Raw genomic sequence first — 7,529 nt, forward strand, 5'->3', positions numbered from 1 at the left:
AAAAAAAAAAAAAAAAGAAGTCCACAGGCAGTTTGCAAAGATCTGGGCTTCTGTGGAAGGTGCTGTCTCAGCTCATCAAAGCAAAAGGATCGGGTGATGACTGTGGCTCAAGGAGTGGGGTGCTGGCCCCATATGCCAGAGATGGCGGGTTCAAACCCAGCCCCAGCCAAAAAAAAACTGCAAAAAAAAGATCGGCTCAGTGCCTGTAGCTCAGTGGCTAGGGCATCAGCCACATACACCAGAGCTGGTGGGTTTAAATCCAGCCTGGGCCTGCCAAACAGCAACGACAACTATAACCAAAAATAGCTGGTCACTGTGGTGGGTGCCTATAGTCCCAGCTACCTGGGAGGCTGAGGCAAGAGAATCACTTAAGCCCAAGAGTTTGAGGTTGGTGTGAGCTGTGACACCACAGCACTCTACTGAGGGTGACAAAATGAGATTCTGTCTCGGAAAAAAAAAAAAAAAACAGGCTTGGTGTCAGTAGCACAGTGGTTAGGGTAATAGCCACATACACCAAGGCTGGCGGGTTGGAACCCAGCCCAGGCCTGCCATACAACAATGGCAACTACAAAAAAAAAAAAAAATAGCCAGGCATTGTGGCGGTTGTCTGTAGTCCTAGCTACTTGGGAGGCTGAGGCAAGAGAATCACTTAAGCCCAAGAGTTTGAGGTTGCCGTGAGCTGTGATACCACAGCACTCTACCCAGGGCTACATAGTGAGACACTGTCTCGAAATAAATAAATAAATAGAAATAAAAATAGAAATAAATAAATAAGAAATATCAATGAGGAAGTGGTATTGGAGAAAGACTGGGAGACCAAATGCTCAGATAAAGGTAGGGAGGTAATGGCCACAGCTTAGCAATGGAAGTGGAAATAGGACAATGGAAGTGGAAATAGAGGGAGGGGACAACAAAGTCATGTTAAAGATGTCAGAAATTGGCAATTACTGTCTTTCCCCGAAAATAAGACACTGTCTTATATTTATTTTTTCTCAAGAAGACACACTAGGGCTTACTTTCAGGGGATGTCTTCCTCTACGTGCCAAAATGCATGGCATGGCTATGCAGATACCCTGCATAGCCACACTTATCACTAGGTCTTATTATTGGGGTAGGGCTTATATTTATCCAATGCATAGAAATCCTGCTAGGGTTTATTTTTTGAGTAGGTCTTATTTTTGGGGAAACATGGTAAGGCAGCGCCTGTGGCTTAAAGGAGTAGTGTGCCAGCCCCATATACTGGAGGTGGTGGGTTCAAACCTGACCCTGGCCAAAAAAAAAAAAATAAACCTGCAAAAAAAAAAAAGAAGAAAAAAGAAAAAAAAAGAAATTGGGAATTAACTACATAAGCAGTGTCTAGGGGAGGAAAGAATACCTCACTAATTAAAGCAGTGAAGTAGGGCGGTGCCTGTGGCTCAAAGGAGTAGGGTGCTGGCTCCATATGCCAGAGGTAGCAGGTTCAAACGCAGCCCTGGCCAAAAACTGCAAAAAAAAAAAAAGCAGTGACGTACAAGAAGCAAATAGGGAAAAAATATGAGGATAGGGCAGCGCCTGTGGCTCAGTGAGTAGGGTGCCAGCCCCATATACCGAGGGTGGTGGGTTCAAACTGGGCCCTGGCCAAATGGCAACAAAAAAATAGTCGGGTGTTATGGCAGGTGCCTATAGTTCCATCTACTTGGGAGGCTAAGGTAAGAGAATCACCTAAGCCCAAGAGCTGGAGATTGCTGTGAGCTGTGACGTCACAGCACTCTAACGAGGGTGACAAAGTAAGACTCTGTCCCTAAATATATACATATATATATATGGATAATATGGATAAAGAAGGTCATACTCTAGATCTTCTATATCGTGATCACCTCCCAATATTTCATCCCAGTAGTTCTGTATCTTAAGAATCAGACTCTTGTTTTTGGCTTTCAGCTCCGAGGTTAAGGTGCAACTTTCTTCAGTCATCCCTAATTTGGGTTCATCCGACACCAGCTGCCTCCACCATGCCACCCAAGTTCAACCCCAGCAAGATCAAAGTCGTGTACCTGAGGTGCACCAATGGCGAAGTTGGTGCCATGTCTGCCTTGGCTCTCAAGATCAGCCCCCTAGGTTTGTCTCCAAAAAAGGTTGGTGATAACATTGCCAAGGAAACCAGTGACTGGAAGGGTCTGAGGATTACAGTGAAACTGACTAATCAGAACAGGCAGGCCCAGATTGAAGTGGTACCTTCTGCCTTGGCCTTCATCATCAAAGCCCTCAAAGAACCACCAACAGACAGAAACAGAAAAACATTAAACACAACAGAAATATCACTTTCATTGAGATTGTCAACATTGCCAGACAGATGCAGCACCAATTTTTAGCCAGAGAACTCTCTGGAACCATTAAAGATATCCTGGGGACGGCCCAGTCCGTGGGCTGCAATGTTGATGGCCACCACCCTCATGACATCATAGATGATATCAATAGTGGTGCCGGCTCAGCACCTGTGGCTCAAGTGGCTAAGGCATCAGCCATATACACCTAAGGTGGTGGATTCAAATCCAGCCCGGCCCGCCAAAACAACAATGACAGTTGCAACCCAAAAATAGCCGGGCATTGTGGTGGGCGCCTGTGGTCCCAGCTACTTGGGAGGTGGAGGCAGGAGACTAGCTTGAGCCCAGGAGTTGGAGGTTGCTGTGAGCTGTGATGCCACAGCACTCTACCCAGGGCGACAGCTTGAGGCTCTATCTCAAATAATAATAATAATAATAATGGTGCCATGGAATGCTCAGCTAGTTAAAAAGTACAAAGGAAAATGTTTCAGTAAAGAATCATTTGACACCCCTCCCGGAAAGAAACAAATCAGAATCTCCATTTAGGAATCCTTCTGTGGTGCTGTAAAGGGGCAAACTGCAGCCCCTTGGAAGGCACCTTACTCCTTTGAGCCACAGGTGCTGCCCATGCCCCGTCTTTTTTTTATTTCTTTGAAAACAAATAAAAACTCAAATCTGCCTTTAAGAAATTTTCAGGGTGGATTAGTGGCTATAACTTTTAGGTTGCTTCCTAGACAGTGGAATTCTTGGGATGGGGAGGATATTCTTTTCTTTAGGGATTCACAGAAGTGAATAAGGGAGATGTTAAGGTAGCAACAATGTTGACCTTAGAGAAGACAAAGGGGCCGAGTGTAAGAAAACAGAGTTCCTGAAGCCTGTATGACAGATACGCCTACCTCCTACCTTTTCATCACCCTCTGGTCCTTACCTAATCCTTCTCCAGTCCTAATTCCATAACACTAAATCTGAGCTCTTTTTTTTGAGACAGAGTCTCACTTTGTTGCCCTTGGTAGAGTGCTGTGGCGTCACAGCTCACAGCAACCTCAAACTCTTGGGCTTAGGTGATTCTCTTGCCTCAGCCTCCCAAGTAGCTGGGACTACAGGCGCCTGCAACAATGCCCGGCTATTTTTTGTTGCAGTTGACATTGTTGTTTAGCTGGCCTGGGCTGGGTTCGAACCCGCCACCCTCGGTACATGTGGCTGGTGCCATAAACACTGTGCTACAGGCACTAAACCCTGAGCTCAGTCTTGTCAGCACTTCTAGGAGTAAATCACAAAACTAAAATCATGACAGCAAGAGAGGCAAAGTCAAAGGAGTCAATAAGGCAGCCAAAGGAAAGGGACTAAATGGAGACATAGAGAAATGCAAAAGAATAAAAAATCTGACTCTACCACCTGGGCAGTTTCCTCCATTCTCCTGTGCTTTCCAGTAAGTCATTAACAGATGAACTATTTCATTTCCTTTTTTTTTTTTTTTTTTTTCTGAGACAGTCTCACTCTACCTTTGGTAGAGTGCTGTAGCATCAGAGCTCACAGCAACCTCCAACTCCTGGGCTTAAGCCATTCTCTTGCCTCAGCCTCCCTAGTAGCTAGTACTATAGGCATCCGCCACAACGCCCAGCTAAGCTATTTTTTTGTTGTAGTTGTCACTGTTGTTTAGCTGGCCCGGGCTGGGTTTGAACCCATCAGCCTCGATGCATGTGACTGGTGCCCTACCCACCAAGCTATGGGTGCAGCCCCCCCTCTTTTTTTTTGGCCAGGGCTGGGTTTGAACAAGCCACCTCTGGTATATGGTGCCGGCACCTTACTCCTTTGAGCCACAGGCGCCGCCCATGCCCTGTCTTTTTTTTTATTTCTTTGAAAACAAATAAAAACTCAAATCTGCCTTTGAGAAATTTTCAGGAAACAAAGAGACATCTTTTCAGAACCTTGGACAGTAGATAGTCACTCCCACAAAAGCAGGATAGGATACCCTCCTCCCCCAAGACTGCTAAAGAAATGCCACATCTCAGCATGCTGATGAGGGAAAGAAAGAGTAAAGGGTCATGTAGTCACCAAGGAAGAGGGTTCAGGTGAGGTACAAAGACTCAGAATATAATAGTCACAAGGGGCCCTACAGAATCCACCTCAAAGAAAGGATGCTCTGAGTCTGAGAAGTAAATTACACCTTCAGTATAGCCAACTGCCTTCTTCAGACATTTATTTTAAAAGGAATTTATAAGATGTTGAGACTTTTTCAAATTCCTTAGAGGAAAAAATGCAGAAATCTCAGTTGATAGATCTAGAAAATAGCCTTAAAAATGATAAAGAAATTTCAGGCCAGGCACAGTAGTTCATGACTGTAATCCCAGCTTTGGGAGAGTAAGGTGGGAGGATTGCTTAAGGCCAAGAGTTTGAGACCAGCCTCTACAAAAATTTAAAAAATTAGCCAGATGTGGCAGCACGTGCCTATAGACCTAGCTACTTGGGAGGTTGAGGTGAAAGAATCATTTCAGCCCAGGAGATAAAGGTTATAGTGAGCTATGATCATGCCACTGCACTCCAGCCTGGGCAATATAGCAAGAAGGCCCTGACTCCATAAATTTCACAAAGATAAAGTATTTCATCGAGGTAGAGTAATACAAGAACAGCTGACCCAGATTAGTCCTTGGACATCATGACTCATGAGCACTATTTTCTTCTCTATAGTTGGTGAGTCTGCTCATGGCTCTGCCATACTAGCTGTGTGACTTTAGGCAAACTGCTTGACCATTCTGAGCCTTGGTTTCCTTCTTTGAACAGTGTGCCTCCTATGTGTCAAGCACCGTTAGGAAATGAAAAAGTCTCTGCTTTTAAGTATCTCCCTTGTCTAACAGAGGATGGATAAGAAAACATCAAGCTAACAGTAATACTTAAAAGTACAAAAGTAGTACAGAGAAAAACATTAATAACCTGGATCTGGGAACACGATTAGGAGGGCTTCGCAGTATAAGCAAAGGGAACTCCAAGAAAAAGAAAGAGTAAAGGCATTAAACTGTGAAACAGGGCACCGGACTTAGGGAACCACCGCTAACTTAGTTTCTTTTTTTTTTTTTTGAGACAAAATCTCACTTTCTTGCCCCTGGTAGAGTGCCATGGTGTCATAGTTTATAGCAACCTCCAACTTTTGGGTTCAAGTGATCCTCTTGTCTCAGTTTTTCTATTTTTAGTAGAGACAAGTTCTCTTGTTCAGGTTGGTCTCCAACTCATGAGCTCAAGTGAGCCCCCCGCCCCCGCTCGCCCCACCTTGGCCTCTCAGAGCGCTAGGATTACAGGTGTGAACCACTGCACCCAGCCTAACTCAGTGTTTTATTTTATTTTTGTAGACAGTGTCTCAGTATGTCACCCTCGGTAGAGTGCCATGGCGTCACAGCTCTCAGCAACCTCAAACTCTTGGGCTTAAGTGAATTTTCTTGTTTCAGCCTCCCAAGTAGCTGGGATTGCAGGTGCCTGCCACAACACCCGGCTAATTTTTGTTGTAGTTGTCATTATTGTTTGGCAGGCACTAGGCCGGGTTCGAACCTGCCAGCCCCAGTGTATGTGGCCGGTGCCCTAGCTACTGGGCTATAAGGGAGACCTAGAAATAATAAAACTAGCATACACTAATGTGGAACACAACCGAGATAAAGCACAATAGATAATCATTAGCTACTGTTATACCAAGAGGTACCCCTAACAAGTTAAAATATTCCTTAATTTTTTTTCTTTTTTTGAAACAGAGCCTCAGTTTGTCATCATGGGTAAAGTGCTGTGGCACTACCACTCACTGCAACCTCCAGCTCCTAGGCTTAAGTGATTCTCTTGCCTCAGCCTCCCAAGTAGCTGGGACCACAGGTGCCTGGCTATTTTTTGGTTATAGTTGTTGTTGTTTGGCAGGCGTGGGCTGGATTCAAATCCGCCAGCTCTGGTGTATGTGACTGGCGCCTTAGCTGCTTGAGCCACAGGTTCTGAGCCTCTTTTTCTTTTCTTTTTCTTCTTCTTCTTTTTTTTTTTTTGAGAAGAGTCTTACTCTGTTGTCCTGGCTGGAGTGCTCTGTCATCACAGCTCAAGCAACCTAAAACTCTTGGGCTCAAGCCATCTACTTGCAGCAGTCTTCCAAATAGCTGGGACTATGGGCACCCACCACAATGCTTGGCTGTTTTTTCTATTTTTAGTAAAGATGGGGGTCTTGCTCTTGCTCAGACTGAGGCTGGTCTCAAATTTCTGAGCTCAAGCACTGCACCCACCTCAGCCTCCCAAAATGCTAGGGTTACAGGCATGAGCCACTATGCCTGCCTGAAAAATTTAATTTAACAAACATTTATAGATAGATAATCTCTCTGTGCTCACTATACTAGGAGCAGCTGCTTCTTTTGTTCCCTTTCTATAGTAGAGCCAGTTTGGGAATCAGAAAAATCAAGGTCTGTGCTGTCCTAGCCTATGGAAAAAAAATCATTTTCCATCAATATTTAATATGGGGGGGGAACCTGACAATCATTTGATCCTTCTATTGAAGTGTAACTTAGTTGAGCACATATTGTACTTGTGTGATAATGAAAAAAGGCTTTGCCTAGAGACCAGAGTATGCCTGGGAGAATGCACTTCGCACTGAGTGCTCAAGCAAGGTAGTAACGTGACACACAGTCAGGCTTGATAAATCAAGTTCAGTTTCTCAGACTCAGTTGACCTCATGAGGGCACATAAAAGTGGTGTGAAGAATAATATTCATGCCTACTACCATTTTCAACCTCTAGTATTTAATACTCATTCTTTTAGCTTCCTATGACCAGATGTGTGCATATGAATACGTAGTGGCCATAGCCCTACAATTTGACCAGTTCACTGCCCAGCTCTATCCCTGCATCTGGGACATCTGGCTACTGTAGTGTCACAGAAATTCTCCTCTCTGAGGAGGAGTATCTAGAGACACCAAAGAATTTTAATATCTATATCCTGTATGGGTTAAATAGTGTCTCCCCCAAAACTCATGTCCACCAGGAACCTCTTATTTGAAAATAGGGTCTTTGCAGATTAATACTAAAGCTCAAATCACACTGGATAAGGATGGGCCCTAATCCGACTGGTCAACTGGTGTCCTTGTAATAGGGAAACTTGGACACAGACACACAAACAGAGTGTGAGGTGATGATGGAGGAAGAGATTGGAGTGATATGTCTACAAACCAAGGAATGCCAAGCATTGCCAGTGAACGTCAAGAACTAGGAGAGA

The 7,529-nt window shown here is 44.5% G+C and overlaps 1 pseudogene; it reads left to right on the forward strand.

The window, feature by feature from the left end:
• The first annotated feature begins 1,937 nt into the window (after positions 1-1,937).
• Positions 1,938-7,186, forward strand: LOC100944930 (annotated as a pseudogene).
• Positions 7,187-7,529: the final 343 nt, after the last annotated feature.

Source organism: Otolemur garnettii, unplaced genomic scaffold (genome assembly GCF_000181295.1).
Source record: "Otolemur garnettii isolate 467f Iridium unplaced genomic scaffold, OtoGar3 scaffold00031, whole genome shotgun sequence".
Classification (NCBI taxonomy): Eukaryota; Metazoa; Chordata; class Mammalia; order Primates; family Galagidae; genus Otolemur; species Otolemur garnettii.